Source organism: Mauremys mutica, chromosome 3 (genome assembly GCF_020497125.1).
Source record: "Mauremys mutica isolate MM-2020 ecotype Southern chromosome 3, ASM2049712v1, whole genome shotgun sequence".
NCBI lineage: Eukaryota > Metazoa > Chordata > Testudines > Geoemydidae > Mauremys > Mauremys mutica.
The window spans coordinates 164,897,408-164,921,387 of record NC_059074.1 but is presented as its reverse complement, the minus strand read 5'-3'; the positions used below and the strand labels follow the sequence as shown (position 1 = coordinate 164,921,387).

Below are 23,980 nucleotides of genomic sequence, written 5' to 3'. Positions count from 1 at the left end.
ATTTGTTTTAAATTTTTTTTGGCAACATCTTTCTTTTCATTTGATGGTCTTGTCATCCCCAGAACTGTGTATGTTACTGATCCTGCTTGTATTCAAAGCTGTTATTAAGTGGAGTCTTTTAGATTTTAGAGAAATGATAATGGTTCCAAAGATGACAGAAAGTGGCAGCTGGTGACAAAAAACCCCCTTGATAAGACGACAACAGTAAATCAAACTACCGCCACTTTTTCGTTTCATGTTTGTTAATACCACCTCGCCTTTTGAAGTTTAAAGCAAGGTTCAAAAGAGCCAGGTGCTGAATCATAATATTAAAGCAAGTAAGGAGCTCCATGAAAGAGAGGAGATCTGAGAGGGGAAAGCAACAAACACAGCTTTCAACTGCCTTTTGTCGGCCTTTCTGCAGATGTCACCAGTTGTTATCCCCAGCAGAGGCTTCAAGCTTGTAGCAGTGCCTCTGGCTGATTCCAACTCAACGTTTCAAGTGTCAATCAAAAAGGAAGGACGCAGCTTAGGTCCTGGTCATTGTCCTGTGAAAAGAGCCAAGCATTTAACATTGATTTAGCTCCCTCAATATACAAAGATAGAGTCAGCTTTGTGCAGCAAAAGGGCCTTTGGCAAGGTTGCTTGTAGAGCAATTCCATCGCATCCGATGCTCCTTGGTTTAGCTGTCACGCTGCAGTGTCTGGAGTCCTATGAAAAATTATTCAGGAATGAGTGAGCAAATTAAAAAGAAATAACATGCTCTCCTAAATAGCAATGCAGGCTATAGAAAATGCTTTTAATGTCATTTAGCCTTGAAAAGCAGTTTTGATAAAAGTATTTTATGCTTTTAAATACCATTTAACAAGGAGAATAAGACATTTTAGGACAAGAGAAGGCCCTTGTGAAGCACATCTCCAATGGACTGTATGAACAGTTATGCCACAGTGTATTTTTGGCCAACTTTGTCTTAAAGCTTCTTATATTCATTGCTGTCCATAGACTGCATTACTAGTCTCCGTGTACAAAAATTCAGCCTGATTTCCATTGGTGCCCTAACTTACGTTCTTCTGCCCTTTTCCTTGTGTGTCAGATTGTTTGCCTGAGTCTCTCTGTTGCTATTTTCTTCAAAAATCCTTTGTAATGAATTATTTCATTCTCAGCCATGACACTGCCAGTTTGGCTTTGACTCCAAATTGCTGGTGACTCAATGTGAGCTATGCAAGGCACTCAATATTGTCATGGAAATAACAAGTCTCTGAAAATGTCTGGCAGTCCTGTGGTGGGGAATAGGTTCTCACACTTGTGGCAAGGCCCACACTTATGACTGCAAAATGAGGAAAACAGGTGAAACAAGCCACTGAATGAAGAATGTATATTTTTAAAAAGAGTCAATGCAAAACAATCAAATCCTGTGCAGCATCAAGTTATGTTAAACTCATGAACACAGATATTTGTAGAGAAGCGTCACCTCTGGACAGGTTGTTTCATTACAGGGTTTCAGGCATCTTCTTTTTCAACACTTGGAATGAGCCACTGCTAGGCTGCCTCTTAGGTATGAGCTAGGAGTGTGATTGCCCTGCTCATATACACATACATGAGCCGCCTCTCATTGTGCTTGCATAAGTATAAATACCAGTGTAGCCACAGTAGCATGGGTAGCAGGAGCGGAGGCATGGCTTAACATGGTTTGAGGTGGCTTTACTGAGCATGGCTGAGCTGTGCCTCCGCTGCTTCTTCCTGTGCTATGTTGCTATTTTTACTCATGCTAGCTCAATGAGAGCTTGTGTGAGTACGTGTACCCAAATAGGGGAATGATATCCTGGCTCGTAATGCAGATGTAGCCTTAGAAACAGGCCACTGAACTAGATACACCAATAGTCTGGTCAAGTATGACAGATATTATGGCCCCGATACACCAAAGTACTTATGCACATGCCTAACTTCAAGCATCTGAGGAAAGTTGGTAAAAATATAAGGAAAACAACTTTGGGAAATGTGTCAACATTTTGAAGTTGTTGCCATTTTGCATGGCTCGAAATGCAGACATAGGCTGTTTTTTTTTTAAAAAAGATTGTTTTGATCAGTGGGTTTTGAAATATTGATAAAAAATATTGGTTAAAAAGATCATGGACATTTTTTGTGAGGAATGGAAAATTGTAATAATGTCAACATTTTTCGTTAAAAAAATCTTTTCAAGAAGCCATTTTTCAATGAAAAATCTTTTTGTGTAAAATACATTGGCCAGCACTACTCACGAACAGTCCCTTTGAAGTGACCGGGATTACTCATGTACCTAACATCAGGTACATGCATCTCATTTTGTGACAAAGTTTGCTCTGTCCTTCTAGAATGATCTCTTTACTAACAGTCTGCTTCTCCGCTTGTGCATTTGATATTACTTACAAATACAGTCAAGAGTGTCAGAAATATTCAAAGTGGAATATTCAAGATATTCAATAATCTATACAAGTTCAGCTTTATTTTTAAAAACACCTAGTACTACAGGGTCCTGGTCCATGACTGCGGCGCCTAGGCATTATGATAATACAAATAAATAATAACAATACATCTGCATGTTCTTAGCAGGTGCTCATAATATTACCTTGCACGCATGTAGTCAATTTACAAAAAATGGGATCAATGGAGTTGAGTGATCAATGCAAAAATATTTCCGTAAATCTTCATTCCGATCTTTAAATACATTTGTTTTGATCAAGTTCATGCCCCTTTTGTACTCGCTGTCCACAGACATACACGATAGACTTTGACTCAGAGAAAAATGAATGTTAATCTTGCATTTTCTACTACCCACAGGGAGACATGTTTGCACCAAAAACCTGGTTATGAGAGTGATGTTCATTAAGGGCTAGAATGTGACCAATTCCATAAGCACAAGGCATGCCCTCACTCCCTTGTGCCAGTGTGCCATCCCACTACTGCCAGTATGTGGGAAATAGAAGACCCATGGAGCTGGTATTGGGTAAGAATGGGAGGACAGTAGGTGGAATTTTGGCTCTCCCACTCCCAACGCACCTGGTGGTGTATCTATGCCAGCATGTTGAGGCGTGTGTGCTGTGCCAGGTGCATGCCTGACACAATTTTCTCTCTCCCTGGAGCAGCAAAGGGACTGGAAGCTGAACAGTAACTCCCCAATGACAGTCTCACTCCCAGCCTGCTCCACAGGCAACACAAGAAGGCACTGCCCCTTGCTCTGGGTAGACTGGAAATGGACAGTCTAGCCCCAAATCAGTGACCAGAAATAATGGATGATGTGATCAGCCAGAACTAAGCATTGCTGGAAAACCAATTAATTATGACTAAAAGAAGAAAGGAAACTCCAATGCAGGCTAGTTCTAACTCAGAGTGGCTGTGCACATTGAACAAATCCTGTGTTGTCTGAAATTCAGACATTTGCATGAACAGGTGTTTATTCACACAAATATTTGTGACCAGTTGTTCTTTGTACAAATGCCCATATTCACATACGATCAAGTGTACCCATGCATGAACAAGAGTATTCTCTATTCACCGGGCGTTCGATTGAATCCTGCATACAGGGTGGCATGTAGCTGCACCACCCCAGGAGGAGCCAGGGGGAAGAATTGTGTCACAAAGCCCTGGGAAGAGCTGTTATAACCATTTACTGCTCACCTCATACCAGCTGAGCTCTGCTGACTGGCTCATTGAAGGGAGGGACTAAAACTCTGACCACTCCCTGCCCATCTCCACCCCTTCCTTGCCCACCTGTTACCAGGCACTCGGCCCTTGCTCTCGCCTCTGCTCAGATCCAAGGCCCAGGAGACCTCTAGTAGCCATGAAGTAGGGTGGGTAGATCTCATTTTCCCCTGTGCAGGGCCAGGCACAAACTTGCCTTGTGAGGCATTTGCTATTTATCATTTGTTATTTATTGTTATCCTGTTTAACTAGTTTCAGTCACTCAATTAAGGAGCAGAAGCAACCTCATGTGACTCAGGTGACCAGGCACATTTTATGAGTAATTCAAGTGAGCATTTCACAGAAAACTCATAGGCGGAACATTTGCGCCAACTATTTGGGCAGTAGGTACTACAAATAATAAATAGACCAAGGTTGGTTCACAAGTAATTTGCAAACAAAAAGAAAAAAAAGGCTAAATTAATCAGATAATTTATTCCCAACAAATAATTCCACCAGCCTTGCCACAGAAAAAATGGATTCAAAAGTCAGTGCAAATTCAAAGGAAAAGATGGATCAGATAGTTTGGAATAATGAAAACATTTGCAAGAATCACTGTCTATTTGCTAAGAAAAGGGGCAAAATTCCTCTCGTGCCTTGCTCATCACATGCTATTCAGTGAGCTGTTAAATCAGATAAACCACCCAAGAGGTAGGTAGATCATGTCCATCTTGCAGATGAGAAAACTTTGGCACAAGAAGGCTGAGTTATTTGCCTAAGATTACCTAGTAAGTCTGGCAGCATGCCCTTCCGTGACCTCCAATCTGTGGCCTTCTGAGCCACTCTCAGTACCCTCCTCCTTTCCGTTCTTTCTCCTCCATCCACTTTGCACTCTTTACACCCTCAGTTTTTCTGCCCCTTTCTCCCAGCCCAGGTCTGCCTCACCAACCCTGGACCTTGGCTTATCCCTGGTATCCATTTCCTCTGATCTTGTTCCTGCACTGCTGAGTTCTTCAAAAAGTCATGTGGTCACCTGGACTCCTTCACTGATAATTCATTCTCTCCTCCTTCAGTTCTGCCATCTTTCTAGACAAGCAGCACTACATCTGCACTCACCCTGACTCCCATTGCTGGCAATCCTGCCCATCTTTAAATTCTGGTTCCCTTCCAAACACACAAAGCCTCTCATAGTGCACCCTTCTCCTTATCCACACAAGATTTTACTGACAAATTAAAAAATAAATGGAAACAAGATCTGTCATGACCTTGCCCTCCTCCACTCCTTTCCCCAACTGCCTTCCTCTCTTCTTTTTCACCCGTTTCACCAACACTGAGCTTTTGGCTCCTTGGCTGTTTTTGGCATCATTGATCATACATTGATCATTCTTGAATTCTTGTCATCCTTTGCCTTCTGTGACTCCATCCTTTTCTGGTTTTCCTTCTACAGTCTTGATTATTCCTTCGGTGTCTAATTTGATGTGTTCTTTCCCACCATTCTCCCTCTCCATTCAGAGGGTATCCACTAAGGCTCTGTCCTTGGTCCACTCCTCTTCTCTACCTACAGTCTATCTCTAGGTGCTTTTATCCACTCACATGACTTCAACTACCTCCTTTAAGCTGGTAACTCACACATTCATCTGTCTACTCCTATCCTGTCTCCTTCCATCCAGCCTCTCATCTTGGCCTGTCTTACTGACAGGTTCTCCTAGATGTGCTGTCATCAATTAAAACTTCACTTGGCTAAAACTGAACTCACCTCCCAAGCCCTGCTTTTCCTTTCTCTCTCATCACTGCCATCAACATTGTCCCAGGACAATTACATGGGTGTCTCAGTCCTCCCTCTTTAGCAGCACATGTGTAGGGCATGTCCAAATCTTGCTGCTTCTTCCTCCATAATATTCCCAAGATTTAGCCTCTCTCTTTGTTCACACGACTAAAGCTCTCATCCAGGCTGCCATCAACCTCTCCTTAATGATTGCAAACTCCTTTTCTCTGACCTTTTTATACTAACCTTGCCTCGTTGAAGTTGCTAAGATCCTCTGCCTGGTATATAAGTCTCCCACATAACAAAGCCTGGTTTGCTCTAGGAACTGGATGACCATGAGCTCAATGCCTTTAAGTTAACTTCACAGTTCTGATCATGTCGTACACAGTCCTTAATTAGGGCTTAAGGGACTGATGAAAGATTTCACCAGATTGTTAAATCAGCCATCGACCTGGGAAGCCCGGGGTTTGCAGCAGCCTTCTAGGCAGGTTCCATTGGAACCTTGCCTGAAATTTGATGCAAATTTGTCGAACCTGAAGTGTCACCAAAATTTGTTTTGTCGGAAAATTTCTGACCAGCTCAAATTGAGAGTTCTCATTTGTATATTAGCTGGCCCAGCTGTCACTGCTCTTAAAATGGGTGTGATTGCATACTAGTTTAGGCACCAGTGCTTGAAAGGCTCCCCAGGGCACTGTTGCTAGGGACATTGAGACTTATGGACTGTACTCTTCCTGCCACTGCCCTGCTTCATACAGGATCTGTCTCACTAAGACAGCCCTCTACCTCAATAAGTACAAATTAAGGGGCATATTCTCTACTACACTTCAGCAGCTTTGTACTGCTCTGGTAATGTAAAGCAACTGTAAACCCAGCTTAATTGTCTGGCATCTCTAAATGCTTAGCATTGTTCTGGTGTACCAGTGGCCCTGTCCTTAAAAGTTAAAAATATATATTTTAAGTTGATACTGCATCATTGGATATATTGTATGGCAGCAGTCTCTTAATGGTTTCCTGTTTAGTGCTGGTAAATGAAATCTGTAAATAAATAAATAAATAAATAAACCCTGAGAATATTCCCAGACAAGAAAACTACATGAAGATGGAGTTAAGGTTGTGAGTATGTACCAATAAAAAGGGCAAAAAATGTTACAGAGATGCTGCAACTATCCTAAAGCCAAGCATTACAAATCCAGGAAGTAGTGTTAAAATTGCAATTAAAAGAAATCACCGTTAAGGTAAGAACAGCACAGTTAAGGCACCAAAACATCCTTAACTCTGCCCTGCAGTGATGTTAGGAGGAGAAAATATGAAAAAAAAAGCAAATGTGTTTTTTAAAAAATGAGTTTATACTAATCTGGGGCAACAAACACTAAAATGTCTTAATCCTAATCACACATATTATTATAGGGCAGAGTTAATGTTTGGGTTCTTTTTCTGTGTCCCCTTTCAAAATATAGACTTTGCCTCCTCTGCAGACTAGATCCACAAAGGGATTTAGGTGTCAAACAGCCACTCTAGCTGCTTAAATCCATTGTTTAGATCCTCAAAACCTCCACTCAACTGCTGCCTAACTCTATAGGCACATAAATTCCCCAGGTGCCCCAGTTTCTGCTGGTGGTCATGCTTACAGCCACCTAAGTCCTGACACCTGGTGTCTGGGTCAGAGCTAGGCCCCGGCAGGATTCACAAACTAGGCTCCCCACCTATCTTGCCTGCAGGGCCCGATCCAGTAAGCGTTCTCAGAGGCCACCTTAGACCACACCTATCAGATCAGGCTGTGAACAAGGAGGAGGTGGCAATGCCCCACCCTTGTGCCACGTAGTCCAGAGATCAGAACACTCACCCAAGCTGTGGGAGACTCAGGTTCACATTCTGATTCTGTCTGATATGGAACAGCGACTTGAACCCAGGTCTTAGTTTCACCACCCAAGTGAGGGCTTTTATCACCGGCTATGAGGTATTACTCTCCATTTCTCCTCTGCAGCTGTTCCACTTGGGCCACAGAGGAAAAACAAATGACATTTTATCTCAGTGGTTAGAGCACTCACCTGGGAGAGTCATGTCTCTGCTCCGGTGATTAAAATGAGGTGTAAGCTGAGCCTAAATTTCCTTTGTGGCTCTAGTCTCGCTGTTCCTGCTCTCTCATGTGCAACTCTCTCTTTACTCTTCCAATGTCTCATTTCTCTCTTTCTTCCCTAATTGGGCTAAATTCAGTGCTAGTGTAAGAAAGCGTAATGCCACTGAAGTCATTGGAGCTTCCCCTGCCGACACAAGGACTGGGTTTGGCCCATTGTGGATAGGGGGTGGCTAGTGGAGTCCTAGTACTGCACTTCTTTAACCAACTCTATTTAACTAACTTAGACTCCCAGGGAATTAAAAATCTCTCTGATGGTTTCACTGCATTGTTTGCTACCCTCCCATGTGATTATGTCTTTACTCCACTGTCCAGTGGAACTGTCCAGCAGAACTCTCACATGCCACTCTACCTTCCTAACCTATTCATTCCAAACCCTCCTGCTACGAATGTGGTAACCTCTCTAAATATGACCTGTGTGAAACATTCAGTCTCCTTGAAGGTCAAAACAAAGCAAATCCCAGGAACACATTTCTCTGAGTGACTAAGCACAAATATATTGCAAACCAATTGCAAAACTTTTTTAAAGAGCGGTGCTATACATTATCTTCTTGGAGGTCATCAGATAATGCATTTATGTTCTTCCAACATTGTGAGAGTTAATGCTTCTGGTTGCCATTGTGTCCTGTGGAAGTAATGGCTTCTGGTCACCACAGGTTACTATATGCAAATAGAAGAATACATTGCAACTGCTTTGCTAATGCAAACCATTGTACATGTAGTGGCTCCCGCCTTAGCCATAAAAAACACCGGTCTAAGAGAACCAGTCAAAAACCTGATACAGTCTTGGGAATGTCAGGGATATAACACCTGAGGTTCAACTCATAATTTCATTTTATATAAGGACTTCCTTTCTTAACTATAAGTATAATATACTATTCAATTTATGTATCCTGTTTATGTATCCTGTTATCACCATTGTTAAAGATTGTAGCACAGAAAAATAAAGTTTAATTTGCTTTTATATCCGATTACAACTTTCAGTATTTGTACTGTTCCTTCATTAGCAAAACCCCAGCATACACCCTCTGTGGTAAATATTTAGGCTCACCTGCTCCCCTATCAACCCCCAGTTAAACTGTACAGTGTTTTCAGGGGTTTTATACCCACTACGACACCAAAAGAACAATCATTGCCATGTCCTATTGTTCACTGCTGTATGAAGGCCTCGTGATGGTGCCTCCAGTCACCTCTTTCCAGTGACAAATGTAAGTGAATAGGTCCTGCAGAGGATACCAGATCATTGCTATCATTCTCTGTTGCTAGTGCCTCTTAAGATAATAATTAGTCATACTTTACTCTTTTTCATCCAAGGCTCTCCAAGAGCTTTACATGGATTAATTAATGTTCACAACATCCCTGTGATTTATTATCCCCATTTTGCAGCTGAGGAAACTGAGGTACAAAGCACTCAAGGCCCAAATGTTCAAACATGATTTGTTTTAGATGTTTCAGTTTTGGTTTTGCCCAACTTTGGGGCCTGATTTTCATAAGAACATAAGAACATAAGAAAGGCCGTACCGGGTCAGACCAAAGGTCCATCTAGCCCAGTATCTGTCTACCGACAGTGGCCAATGCCAGGTGCCCCTGAGGGAGTGAACCTAACAGGCAATGATCAAGTGATCTCTCTCCTGCCATCCATCTCCATCCTCTGACGAACAGAGGCTAGGGACACCATTCTTACCCATCCTGGCTAATAGCCATTTATGGACTTAGCCACCATGAATTTATCCAGTCCCCTTTTAAACATTGTTATAGTCCTAGCCTTCACAACCTCCTCACGTAAGGAGTTCCACAAGTTGACTGTGCTCTGCGTGAAGAACTTCCTTTTATTTGTTTTAAACCTGCTGCCTATTAATTTCATTTGGTGACCCCTAGTTCTTGTATTATGGGAATAAGTAAATAACTTTTCCTTATCCACTTTCTCAACATCACTCATGATTTTATATACCTCTATCATGTCCCCCCTTAGTCTTCTCTTTTCCAAATTGAAGAGTCCTAGCCTCTTTAATCTTTCCTCATATGGGACCCTCTCTAAACCCCTAATCATTTTAGTTGCTCTTTTCTGAACCTTTTCTAGTGCTAGAATATCTTTTTTGAGGTGAGGAGACCACATCTGTACACAGTATTCGAGATGTGGGCGTACCATGGATTTATATAAGGGCAATAATATATTCTCAGTCTTATTCTCTATCCCCTTTTTAATGATTCCTAACATCCTGTTTGCTTTTTTGACCGCCTCTGCACACTGCGTGGACATCTTCAGAGAACTATCCACGATAACTCCAAGATCTTTTTCCTGACTCGTTGTAGCTAAATTAGGCCCCATCATGTTGTATGTATAGTTGGGGTTATTTTTTCCAATGTGCATTACTTTACATTTATCCACATTAAATTTCATTTGCCATTTTGTTGCCCAATCACTTAGTTTTGTGAGATCTTTTTGAAGTTCTTCACAATCTGCTTTGGTCTTAACTATCTTGAGTAGTTTAGTATCATCTGCAAACTTTGCCACCTCACTGTTTACCCCTTTTTCCAGATCATTTATGAATAAATTGAATAGGATTGGTCCTAGGACTGACCCTTGGGGAACACCACTAGTTACCTCTCTCCATTCTGAGAATTTACCATTAATTCCTACCCTTTGTTCCCTGTCCTTTAACCAGTTCTCAATCCATGAAAGGACCTTTCCTTTTATCCCATGACAGCTTAATTTACGTAAGAGCCTTTGGTGAGGGACCTTGTCAAAGGCTTTCTGGAAATCTAAGTACACTATGTCCACCGGATCCCCCTTGTCCACATGTTTGTTGACCCCTTCAAAGAACTCTAATAGATTAGTAAGACACGATTTCCCTTTACAGAAACCATGTTGACTATTGCTCAAGAGTTTATGTTTTTCTATGTGTCTGACAATTTTATTCTTTACTATTGTTTCAACTAATTTGCCCGGTACCGACATTAGACTTACCGGTCTGTAATTGCCGGGATCACCCCTAGAGCCCTTTTTAAATATTGGTGTTACATTAGCTAACTTCCAGTCATTGGGTACCGAAGCCGATTTAAAGGACAGGTTACAAACCTTAGTTAATAGTTCCGCAACTTCACATTTGAGTTCTTTCAGAACTCTTGGGTGAATGCCATCTGGTCCCGGTGACTTGTTAATGTTGAGTTTATCAATTAATTCCAAAACCTCCTCTAGTGACACTTCAATCTGTGACAGTTCCTCAGATTTGTCACCTACAAAAGCCAGCTCAGGTTTGGGAAACTCCCTAACATCCTCAGCCGTGAAGACCGAAGCAAAGAATCCATTTAGTTTCTCCGCAATGACTTTATCGTCTTTAAGCGCTCCTTTTGAATTTTGATCATCAAAGGGCCCCACTGGTTGTTTAGCAGGCTTCCTGCTTCTGATGTACTTAAAAAACATTTTGTTATTACCTTTGGAGTTTTTGGCTAGCCGTTCTTCAAACTCCTCTTTGGCTTTTCTTATTACACTCTTGCATTTAAGTTGGCAGTGTTTGTGCTCCTTTCTATTTGCCTCACTAGGATTTGACTTCCACTTTTTAAAGGAAGTCTTTTTATCTCTCACTGCTTCTTTTACATGGTTGTTAAGCCACGGTGGCTCTTTTTTAGTTCTTTTACTGTTTTTCTTAATTTGGGGTATACTTTGAAGTTGGGCCTCTATTATGGTGTCTTTAAAAAGGGCCCACGCAACTTGCAGGGATTTCACTTTAGTCACTGTACCTTTTAACTTTTGTCTAACTAACCCCCTCATTTTTGTATAGTTCCCCTTTTGAAATTAAATGCCACAGTGTTGGGCAGTTGAGGTGTTCTTCCCACCACAGGGATGTTGAATGCTATTGTATTATGGTCACTATTTCCAAGCGGTCCTGCTATAGTTACCTCTTGGACCAGCTCCTGCGCTCCACTCAGGATTAAATCTCAGAGGTGCTGAGCAGCACAACTCCAGTTTAAGTCAATGGAAGCTGCAGGTGCTCAGCCTCTCTGATAATAAGGACTTGGGTGTTTCAAATTGGGTACCTAAAAATGGAAGCTCCATGAATTAGTGGATCTTAGGAAAACTATGGCCTATATTGGCTTGTTCAGTCTTTAAAATGACACCCAGCTTTCCTATTTATTGTCCTCCTGTCTATCGACATCATTCCAGCCATACATTTCCCAGGCATCCTTTTCCAGCTCTTTGCATCTCTTTCATCACACATACAAGTCCTCATGATTCTAGATCACATGTTTACAGCTGTACTGTATGGATATATGAAGTCTTATTTAAACAGATCCCTTCATGGCACTCATTGTCCTGCTCATTTTTCTACTGGGTCTCCTTTAAACCTTCATTCTTCTTTTCTAGGAACTCTTTTTATTTGCCTTCTGGATTTTGCACCTTTAGGGTTCATATTTTCCAGCATGTCTCCATAACCACTAGGGCTAGAAACTTGCTTTTTATTTTTTTTAAAAGAAAGCTGAGATTCTATTATATTCAGATGACTCCAGGGCAAAGGCTTTAAGACAAGCACTAAATTTTGCATGACTTGCTATAAAATAACGAGAGTAACACTGCACCTGAGAAAACAAGACTTGGTCCTGAAACAAGTGATGCATGTGTGTGATTTTACTCACCTATGTAGTCCCATTGACTCCAATGAGATTATGTACATGAATAAAGTTAGTCATGGAAGGAATGCTTGCAGGTCAGACTCTAATACAGTAAGATGTCTTTTTAAATAATCTTCAGTAAAAATAAAAGTTAACTACCATGTATACACAAAGCCTCTAGAACCATTTTTACTGTAATGTAGATCTTACAGTTATTCTAGCAAGAAGCTTATTATAAATAAAATTGTTATATGATTCACATTGCTTTTAAAAAAATTCTAAGGCCTGATCCTCTGTTGGCATAAATGGTGTAGCTCCACTGACTGTTGAGATCACACAGACTAACGTGTAGCAGGATGCAGGTGACACTTGGATCTACATTTATAACACTTCAAAACAGCTCATGGATTTCAATGGAGTTACACCAATTCACATCAGTGGGGATCTGGCCCCACATGTATTAACTACTAGGTAGACTGTCTAAGCACATATTAATTTCTCTCTGACCCCTTTCAATTTCCCGTCTCTTTCTGTTATTTCCTTTCAGTCAATACTCCCCACCTTCTATTCAAATTTTGCTCTGCTGAAATTCAGTGTCCTAATTTTGGTCGCATTGACATCCTAATTATAAAGCCAATTGGATTTCACCATTGCTCGAATGCTCTCGCACTCACTTTCTGTAATCACATTCATTGTCAAACTCAAGGCTAAGTCAAGAATTGCTGCCTTTTTACAGTTCCCTCTTTTGTAGATGTTGTATTAGAAAGCCGTCCTTACCACTTTTGTTGTCACTGCTTCTGGGCTCCACTCCACTGCTAGCGCACTGGCCTTCTCTCACTGCGCCCGCTCAGTAAATACTGTAACATTCAGCATCCTTTTGTGCCTGTGCTTTTAAAGAAAATCTTGGGACAATTAAAGATATGAAATACAGAACTGAGTTCATTGTTCTTGCTTTTTAAAAGGTTTAATCACACTTAATGGCTCTCTTGAAAACTTGAATTTTCCATTTTGATGTTTTTACCCCATTGAGGAGTTTACTAATAATCTTGTCAAGTGTTTTCTCCTTAAATGAGCCATTCAATAAGATTTATGCAGAACTGTAAGATTTAGGGGGAAAAACAGAAAACCATTTAAACTGGGTTCAGGGGTGTCTTTTCTCAGGGTTTTGTCAGTCCAAAATGTAATTATAAATATAAAGGGGGGAAAAATTCCTATCCCACTTCCAAGAGGCTGAAGAGGAGAATGGGAAATTCCCTGAAATGCCGCTTAGGTCCTTGCACTGAGACAAACTCAGGGCAATTGTTCCTCACTTTGAAAGCCTCACCTGCAAAATCCACCAAAGCTCAGTCCTCCCCCTATTATCCAACATCTATACAGAACCACTGCAGGAACTGGTGATATTCCACTGGCTGACGTGCCAGCAGTATGCAGATGATACTTGATTCTCCATCTCCTTTATGTCAAACATAAACAGAACAATCTTCCAGCTCTCTGAATGCCTAGCCAAAATCAGCACCTGGATGAAGAGCAGCTGGCTGAAGCTGAACCCAAGCACGACTGAGGAGATGCTGATATGAAGAGAGAAGCAGTTTAAACAATTCCTTTGTCACATCACCCATTATCGAGGGCATCTGACCTCAGATTGTTGTCAGTCTGCAGCCTTGGAGTCTGTAGTAATGGGGACTGTTCCTGTAAGGGCTGAGCCTGCCAGACAGAGTGGGCAGTGTGCTGGGAAGCTACTGTTCTTGTACACAACCAGTTGGAATCAGCTCTAGAATAAAGGAGAGCTCCTAAGGACCTGAAGCACTTAGGTCCATATCCTCAAACATATTTAGGTGTCTAACTCCCATTGATTTCAATAGTGAATAATGACATTGTCCCAGGAGTAAAAAGAAATTAAGAAAATACCCTGAATAGATGAATGCAGCAGTTAAAAGCTACACCAGAGCCAAAACTCTCTGGAAACATGGAAAAATAACTGAAGGAAGTTCAACCAGCACTTCTCTCTATATCTGCAAGCAATGGGTGCCAGTAGAAAGGAAGACTTTCAGAAGGTAGCTTTATTTTTGACAGTGGCTGGTTCTGAAGCACTGACTAGGTTTAATACTGTTCAATTAACTCAGGCAGAGGAGGCTAACTATGAAACTGTACTACAGGAATGTGAAGAGTACGGCACTTCATGTAAAAATCAGACATGGTCAAGAGACATTTTTCCTTTTGGACTCCTCAGTGCAATCAGATGCCCAAATAGCCATGGCAGCAAAATACTCTGTTTCCCAACTGTGTCTGACCAGAAGATGAAGCCCAGTGCTATCAGACACAGACACAGACCAGACCAGGGTGATTCATGCATTTTTTGACTCCTGGGCTTGATTATTGCAACTCAACATATCTAAAAATGAAGCCACCCTGTAAAAGCTCCAAATGGTTCAAAACACAGCCACCTGCCAGCATAGTAACACAGACTTCAGTGCTCTGCTCTCTGCATTGGCTCCCCCATTGAATACAGAGTCTCCGTCTTGATATTTATGGTATTGGCCTTAGCTACCTGAGTGATCACATCTCCCTCCACTAATGTGACCTCCCATGACATTTCACTGGAACAATCTGAGCTGTCGACCAATAGGGGAGGCTTGTGAGCGTGGGAAATGGAATTTTCACAGCAGCTGGACCTTGACTATGGAACTCGCTCTTGCAAGTTATAAGAACTGTCAAACATAACACTTTCAGAACTAAATGGAAAACTCATTACTTTGACTTGCTTTCTCCAAATAGCTTCTTAACACAGAGAGACACACAATGCACCCATTTACACACAAAACCATACAAAATGCAAACAAAAACAAACATAAACAGCCTATAAACTACAGCCTGGGAAGCAAGAGAGGGAGAGAGAGAGAGAGAGAGAGAGAATTTTTTGTTATTTATACGTTTACACAGTTGGCAGTCACTCAGATACTTTGGTGATGGGGGCCATATAAATAAGTCGGTGCAGAGATAGTGAAATTAAGATTATAAATTAAATGCCGTAGGAGTAGTATTTCATCTGTGTGTCTCAGGGTTTATGCCACAACAATAAATCCTGAGATAGATTAGATTAGGTAGATTTGATATGCCAATATTCACTTAAATATTTTGGGCCTGTTCCCAATAAAGTTAATGGAAGTAAGATCAGGCCTTTATTGTTACTATGTTATCAGTGAGTCTTTATTACACATGAAGCAATTCTTTTTTTTTTTTCATACTAGTCTGCCACAGTGGGATTTTCAAAACTGCTCTGCATTGGCCTAATTCTGCTTCTACTGAAGTTAATGGGATTTCATTCTACTGTTGACTTCAGTGGGAACAGAGATAGCCCAATTCTAAGTGGGTTTGAAAATCTCTGACTCAGGGTATAGTTCAGATTCTGCCAACTTCTATTTTTAATACATTGTTCTTATTAGGCTCAGTTCTCGTGTGCACTAGAGCACATGGGTTAGGGAGACAAAGACGACTTCACTCTCTTCCCCTTCTTGGTCCCTGGGCTGGCTGGGGCCTTTTTGGCTTAGGACTGCTCTTAATGGCCCAACTTGTAACAGCTTCCTAGGAACCATTACACTTGTTGAGATAGTCAGCGTGCAGCATTGTTGGCCCACCCTACTTCTGACTCCCAGCACATACGCTATATAAGGAGAGTAGAGAGGCATGTCATAAATGATTCTCCACACACATACCCTTGGATCCCAGGGACTGTATAGGATGAAGCAGCCTATCTACAATCATTTTACAATAAATGTGCTTTTACTCAATTTGCACACCTGTCGGGCTGGCTTTCTGTGTCTATACTAGTGCTGCATGAGGTTTATTAGCTAGGGGCAAGAGCAGGTGAGGGTAGAACGTATTGGTGAGCCCTCAGCAGCATAATGGCTCCCCGTGAGATATTTAACTATTAACCAAACGTGAGTTGCATGGGTTGCAGTGTGAATTTGGTGAGCAAAATTTAAAGACAAATATGTGATTTGAAATGTGCCCTGTTGTTGCTTGGTCAGAGAACAGAAACAAAATCATGATATATACAGAACTGACCAATGCAGCAGACAGTCACCATAGTGGCAATGGACTGTTCCCAAAGAAATATTTTGCTGATGAAGTTTGTGAATGTCAAATCACAAATATTCAAGACTTTTAATTTGTGTGAATGGAAATGAGATGAAATTTGTAGACTAAGATTCATGTGCCAGATGCTACTTCACTTACGCTGCATACTGCCTTACACCAAAAGTAGTCCTATTGAATCTGTGGGACTACTCACAGAGGCCCCAGTCCAGCATATCATTTAAACCTGTGCTTAACTTTAAGCATATGCAGTTTGCAGTGTTGTTGTAGCTGTGTTGGTCCCAGGAGATTAAAGAGATGAGATGGGTGAGGCAATGTCTTTTATTGGACCAACTTCTGTTGGTGAGAGAGATAAGCTTTCGAGCGTACACACAGAGCTTTTCTTTAGGTCTGAAGCTTCTCTCTTTTACCAACAGATGCTGGTCTTATAAAAGATATTACCTCACCCACCTTGTCTCTTTAAGCAAATATGTAAGTCCTATGTAAGTCATGCTTAAAGATAATTATGCTTTGCTGAATAGGGATGGTTTGCTGAATCTGGGAAGGAGTAAGAGTGGCAGAATCTGGACCGCTGTTTTTTTTTGCCCAACTATAATTATGATAAGATAATAAACGTGCTTAAAACACATTTCTTATGACTACATAACACATTACAGTTCATTTTGAGGTGTGTCTGGCTGACTCAAGAATTTGTCTAGCATTACACTTCTGGTTTTTCTACAGGCATGGTGCTGGAAACTACTGTGTCGCTTATCATCTTAAATCCACCAGGAATGTCACATGGGAAAGTCTTTATATGCCATGTGATGTCCATTCCATTTGTTTTCTGGAATATAAGCATGTCTCCAAAGTTACTGATTAATTTTACAGTGTACAAGAAGTGCTACTAATTTCTTGTTTCTGCCACTGACCCTTTTAAGATGTAAAAATGCAAATACTTCTGCATTGCTCTTTGGGAGGGGGTACTTTTATTTATTTATTTATTGTTTTCCTTTACACCAATAAAGTGTAATCTTTAACCTGATACGAAGCTTTTAAATATAAAAACATCATTGCTTTGATAAACTCTGTCTTGCCTGGTATTCCATCCAAACACTAGTCTAAGATACTCATTTCTAACCTATTCTTCATGTCTCATAGCAAAATTGCCCTTCTCTGAATGCATTTCCATGTGCAGAACACACACACTAATGTGGTAAACCTGCAACTTCACAGGTAATGTTTATTTTCAAAAGGCAAATATTATGCCAGTGTTAACTTCAATTACAGACTTATTTGACAATCTGACTACTCCATCTGATGCCTCAAGGGCAAATTTCAGCACTTTATGAAAGAGGTTGGCCAATAACCATCTATATGAATAAAATATACAGGCGAGAAGTTTTAATGAACATTTGAAAACAAAACTATCAAATATTAATTTCAAACATTTACATTAAAACAACAAAGGATTTGATTCATGCTGGCAAAGGCTAAAACATTCAGAATGAAGGTTGCCACTCCATTCTTTATATTGCCCTGCTGTGACTCCATATTACAAGTGTCTCAAGCAGTGCATAATCAATACCTTATGAGCTGCAATGCCTAGCCACAACAGGGGGTCTGATCCTGCAGTCTTACTGAATGACAATTGTGCATGCATGAATACTGTAGCATCAGTGTTATGCTGAGGCAAGGGTGCCTCACATCTCTAAATTAAAATATTGGTTTTTTTAAATCATTATTATTTAAAATCAAATCATTCAATAAACTTTCACTTATTTCATACTTAATTACTTTTCTGGTGGTTTACGAGCAGAACATTTTCAAGAAATTTAAATGACTTCTATGTTGTTCTGTGAAGGGATACTCCATTCAGAGTGAAGCTTATTAGGTACAGAGAGCCCACACAAAGCCTTTGGTACCACTTAAGATTTAAACTGAGCTACATTTCACCCTCTTACTGTCTTTGGCAAAACTTTGGATGACTTTAAGGGGGAGTTTCACCTATGTAAGAACTATGAATTCAGATCCTCAGTGTTGTTACAGTGTTACTGCAAGTGCAAAAGGCAGCTTTACATTACAAAGGAAATATAAAACAACTTCTTTCATCGTCTGTTTCAAGGAATAATAACTGAACTGGACTGTGAGGTGTCTATGGCGCCTTTGGACTCAAATCCTATGAACTGAACCAACAGATTCTTACTAGATTGTGGAGAACCTGAGAAGCAGCAGCATTTCTAAGTCAAAATGCTAGTCATCAGTGGTTAAGCAAGTGTTTAAAGTTAAGCATGTGCTTAACTACTGTGCTAAATGGGAACCTGAGTGGGGCGCTGTTACTCGTCTTAACTGCATATGTGCTTGTTACCTGATGTTACTTTTGAAAGTATGCTGAGCTGTGACTACCAGGCTGTTCAGTGAAGCCAGCTGCTGGCACCTCCTGTTGGATCATGCACATGTGGATGATACAATTTGGAGCTGTGGAAGAAGTGCCCTCCTTGGATCCTTTATCTGTGAAATTAACAGCAATGAATGGTGCATCACTAGAACACAGACAAAGGCAAGTTTGAAGTACCTTGCATGTAATTTCTTGGTTTTCTGCCAAGCGCAGATCTGGGGTGCCATTGCTGAAAAGGTTTCTATTTGGATAAGGATGCAAAAGTTTGCATGCCTCTCCAAACCAATTTGGTGGTAAGAACAGAACTGGAAATCACCCCCATAAGATTTCAGTCCGTATGGAAAAATCCTACAGCATTTATTAGAGAGTCAGCAGGGCCGGCTCCAGACCCCAGCGCGGCAAGCACGCGCGTGGGGCGGCCCTTTCCCGGGGGGGGCGGCAGGCTGGGCCGGTGGACCTGCCGCAGTCATGCCTGCGGGAGGTCCACCGGAGCCCCGGTACGACCGGACCTGCCGCAGGCATGACTGCGGAGGGGGCGCTCGTCCCGCGGCTCGGCTGGACCTCCCGCAGGCATGACGGCGGCAGCTCAAGCGGAGCCGCCGGACGTGCGAACCGTCCGCAGCTGCGGGAGGTCCAGCCGAGCCACGCGACCAGCGGACCCTCTGCAGTCATGCCCGCGGGAGGTCCGCTGCTCCCGCGGCGCCTCCCGCGCATGACTGCTTGGGGCGGCCAAAAAGGTAGAGCCGCCCCTGAGAGTCAGAATCTTTCTGTAGAATTTAAACCCATCTAGGGAATGCCACAGCAGGGAATATAATTTTCTATAAAATTCCAGAGGTTGGTTTAAAAACTCCTGGCCAGATCTGCTGCTGAGGTAAGTTTGTGTAGCTTCATTGACTTGTGAATCAGTTATTATTTTTATCGGACCCTGTTCATCCATCCTTGTTTCATAACAGAACTTTTGAGTGTCTTCTGTTGACCTCACCTAGAGCTCAAAGGTCCTTCAAAACCAATACAATGTCAATCGAAAAATAATTATGCAAATCTTATTAGGACAAAGTCCAATTTATTAACAGGATTTTTTGCATTATCCACACTAGCCACAAAATATGTAGCACGGGTGAAATATAACCCTACTCAGAAGGCCAGCCAAAGGCTTATGAACCAATTTAGTCCCACTTAAGACCTATTTTGAGTGGTGGCCCTGATTATTAACATTGGTGGATTGTGAATGTTGACTTCATATTTTGCCGTTACAAACAAATGGACAAACTCAAACTGAAAAGCCATCTGAAGTCCCAACAAACCATGTGCCTTTACCAACCATTAAGCAACAAGTGGAAAAACTGATTTCAATCAAATCTTGTAAAACCAAAAGGAAATACATCTGGGCTGACAAACACAATTTGAAATGGCTGAGTTACGACTCCCCAAAATTCAGTGGTTTTATGGAGTCAGTCATAGACCTTTACATATAACACAATGAATGTGTCCTGATGTAATATCAATCATAAACTAGATGGTGAGTTTATGTCAGGCTGTACTTTGCAGGTTGTGAAGAAGGAAGTTGTGCTTAGTACATTGAGAGAAAAAAATGTATATTCAATTAATGACTGCACGTATGAAAAGTCTTTAGCACCAACACCCAGTCCTGGAGAGTATTCTTTTGAGATCTCTGTCTCTGTCTCTGTCTCTCTCTCACACACACACACACACAAGTTGTTATAGGACTCATTTCTCTAAATATCTTTTTGAGTTCTTCCATGGTTGGTTTTAGAAAAGAGAAAAACCTACAGTTCTGGTACCTTTGAAGCATTAGTTTTAATAAAATGATATTGACAAAACATTTCTGAAAAAGTCTTGAAACAACAACAAAAATATTTTTAAATCTAGAACATTCTAATAATGCATCTATGATTAACCTATAGGTATTGTACATTGCATGAAGCTGATATTAATAAAACACTAAATTATAACAGCATCAGTGCTTAACAACATCAGTGCAATAGCAGAGCAAATATCTTTTTAATTGAAGGCTCTGTATTATTATTTTATAGTATAGGCTTTTAAGATAATTTATTAATACTCTCCTAACAAAGATAAGTGATTTGGAGGCTGCATATTTTTTATTTCTTAGGAGTTATTTTATTTGATAATGACATTAAATATTAGAAACTATAACAGCTGGTGTGTTTATCCTTACTTGAGTGTATTAACCTCTTTAGCCGTTTTTTCCAGAAGAAGGATTCAGCATTACAGATTTGACTGTCAGCTGCAGTGCCTGGCGGCCCGTTGGATTGGCATCCTGACAGAATCTAAAGTCCAGTGCTGCAAGTAAACATGGATGACATTGCAGATAGATAGAACTGGCTGACTTGAGGCACCTGCAGCTGCTTGCTCCAGAATAAAAGCAAAGGTTGTGCTCACTGGAGTGGAAAAACACTGAATTTACCTCTAGTTATTTTGCCTGCTTTTTTTTTTTGGTTGTGCGTTTTGGAACCTTTCCACTAAAAGCACATTAAGCTGAAATACCTAAGTGAAAAAATCCACCAGATACCAGATTTCATAACCTTTTTTTCCCTCTTCACTGAACAGTTTCCCTACTAATTTCTGACTGGTACCAACTGGTATTTTACTGGTGTGAATATCAGGTTATAGGAGAGGATGCTAATGCTATCTGCACAGAAGCAGCCGTTAGCAGTTTATTTTTTTTTACAGATGGAATTCATGAGTTGTGTTTTAAAGCTGAGTTACATAATGCTATAAAAATTGGTTATCTAGGAAAGCCATTATCTTTTAAACATTCCTGTTTTCTGGGGTAGGTCCAGAAAGTCTCTGGGTCTTGGAACCCAGGAAGAAAGCACATGAACTAAGCAAATTGTTCTTGTCAACAGCCCATATAGTCAATCATTAATTCATAGCCACAATATTCATTTTGATAGCACCAAGGATTTTAAAATGCTTTACAAACATCAATTAGTTGTCATAGAACCCTTGATGTAGGTATTATATCTAGTTTGCCAATAGGTAAACTGAGGCACAAAAATGCTTAAATGACTTGTTCAAGGTCACACAGCAAATTAGTGATGATCCTGTAACAGAATCCTGATTCTCAGTCCCGCACTCTAATCACTAGATAATGCTTCCAACATTACCCAGTAAAAGCTGCTCCTACTTTACCCAGCTATTGCTGTGTATCCTGACTTGCCTGAGTTGAGATAAGCAGTCCAATTTACAAATGAGTTGGAGAGAGGTTGATACGACAGAACTGAACTGAGGTGTTTGATGGCTGGTTCTTTTTCCTTTTCCCACCTGCGTCCTTTTATAACATCAGATCATTTACCTTTTTAAAGAAAGTGAATTCTTTTTCATCATGGGTCACCGGTGAGCCTAACACTCTCTTTTGTGTGGAACCCCTGCTAACAGAGGTGGAGGAGTATCAATCACAGCTCTCCCTGGGGTTGCACCTTGCTATGCTGGCTCTTGATCAGAAAGAAGCAGATGGTTATTTACAAATAAAATAATCAAGACCTCAAGAACGTTTTCCCCCAAAGCTTCCACCGAAGAGGCCCAAATAAGGTAGAATAGTTTAATATCCCCTTCTGCCAGCTCTCAAGGACACTGCCTGGTCTGCTAGCACCTTTAAGCCTGTTATTGGTTAAATTAACCAAATATGTGATACCTTACACAATAGAGCTGCTTCCGATTTTTCTGTGGTATTCAGGAGGCTCTGGCACTCAAAAGACAATAGAAATTAATGCTGGATTATTGTGCAAGAATACTGTATCTGCCTTACAGTATATATATTTTTCAGTCAGTTCTTTACAAGCAATGCACAGACTGCCTTTGAATCTCTTCAGTAGCCATGGTCACCCTCCTTCTTTATTTAGTGTTAAGTGTTATGCATTTAGCAGTAAAACCTGAACAAAAGAAAAGAAAGCAGGTGCTCTAAGTTTACTCTACAGCCAGCTGCCAGGAGAACATACTGTACTTATTTATTTATTTTTACAGAACATAAGGGCTTTATATTGAATGCTTTTAAAAAAAAACACTTATGAACATACATTGGATCAGTCTTTTACTTTATTTTTAAATCAATAAGGCCATGGAAGTAGCAATTACTGAAATAAGTTGTCACAAAATTTTAATTTCCATTTGCTTCCCTATTTTTGATTTAGACAAGGACAGTATCAGATAATTCTAAAATCAGGAATGAAGACCTTGCTGATGCTGTTGGGTTTGCCTCATTACCGCCATCTGTGGCTGGCTAACAGCATCACTGGTCACTGATGCAAATTCTTAATATGGGCAAGGTAAGCCATGATTTGCACTGGTGTGGTTTACTCCACTTTTGAGCAGGGATTAGCTGCACTGGTACAAATCATGGCTGATCTTGTCTACAGCAGATATTGTTGCGACTACACTGGTGTCCAGCAGTCACTGGCTCAAATTCAGTTATATTCCCAGTGTAGGCAAGAATGAAGACTATACAGATCAGGGAGAGATACAGGAAATATGCAGAATCTGCGATGCTGAAAACTGGATTAGATAGGGTGATGCCTGCAAAGCACCAAAGATCCTAGAAATCATCGAAATGTAGGGCTGGACATGACTTCTAGTCCATCTCCCCACACTGGATTAAGTATACTTGGATCATCTCTTTCTCCTTATATTATCTTGCACCCATCACCATAGTGCACGCCAGCTGTGTGCTAAAGGCCGCTGGGCCTGCGGGGTAGGGAGTGTGGGCAAAGCTACCTCCTGGCACGGTGGGGTCCAGGGCCCCGGCTGCCCTGATGCCCTGCCTGGCTGGGTCCGGGGTCCTGGCTTCCCTTCCACCCTGTCTGGGGTCCCGGCTGCCCTGCCCCACATGGTGGAGTCTGGGGTTGGGGATGCTGGGCCGCCCTGCCCCACACTGCGGGCTGCCCTGCCCTGTTGCCCGAACCCCCCGGTGGGGTCCAGGGTTGGGGCTGCCATGTGGCGGGGTCAGGGTAGGGGCTACCCTGCAGCCCCATGCCTGGGGTTCGCTCCTGGCCCCACCCTGTGGAGGGGTCTGTGGGTGGGCTGGGTCATTGGGGTCTGTAAAGGGATTAGTAGGGGGCACTGGTTCTCAGCCTGTGGCCCAGGTAATGCATTGGGGGCCGCATAGCGGCCCATATGGATAAATAGAATCACTTTGCTTTGAGAAGGCTCCATAAAGTAGGTGACCTGTGGACAACTCCAGTGACGTCAGTGTGGTGATATGGTGTGAGTATTTTGCATAAAATAATTTGATTTTACAGTTTCTTTCCCTTCATGCCCCACAACTTGAGACTGATTTGTTCAATTTACTGTTTACAGAACTCACATACTTGAGTTTCATATG

General features: G+C 41.4%; 1 long non-coding RNA gene across 1 annotated transcript; it reads right to left on the bottom strand.

Annotated features, from left to right (window-relative positions):
• Positions 1–22,149, bottom strand: LOC123367272. Its single transcript, XR_006578382.1, has 3 exons — positions 21,959–22,149; positions 12,924–13,034; positions 1–690 (listed from the first exon to the last, which is right to left on the bottom strand). It is a non-coding gene; the product is annotated as an uncharacterized LOC123367272 (long non-coding RNA).
• Positions 22,150–23,980: the final 1,831 nt, after the last annotated feature.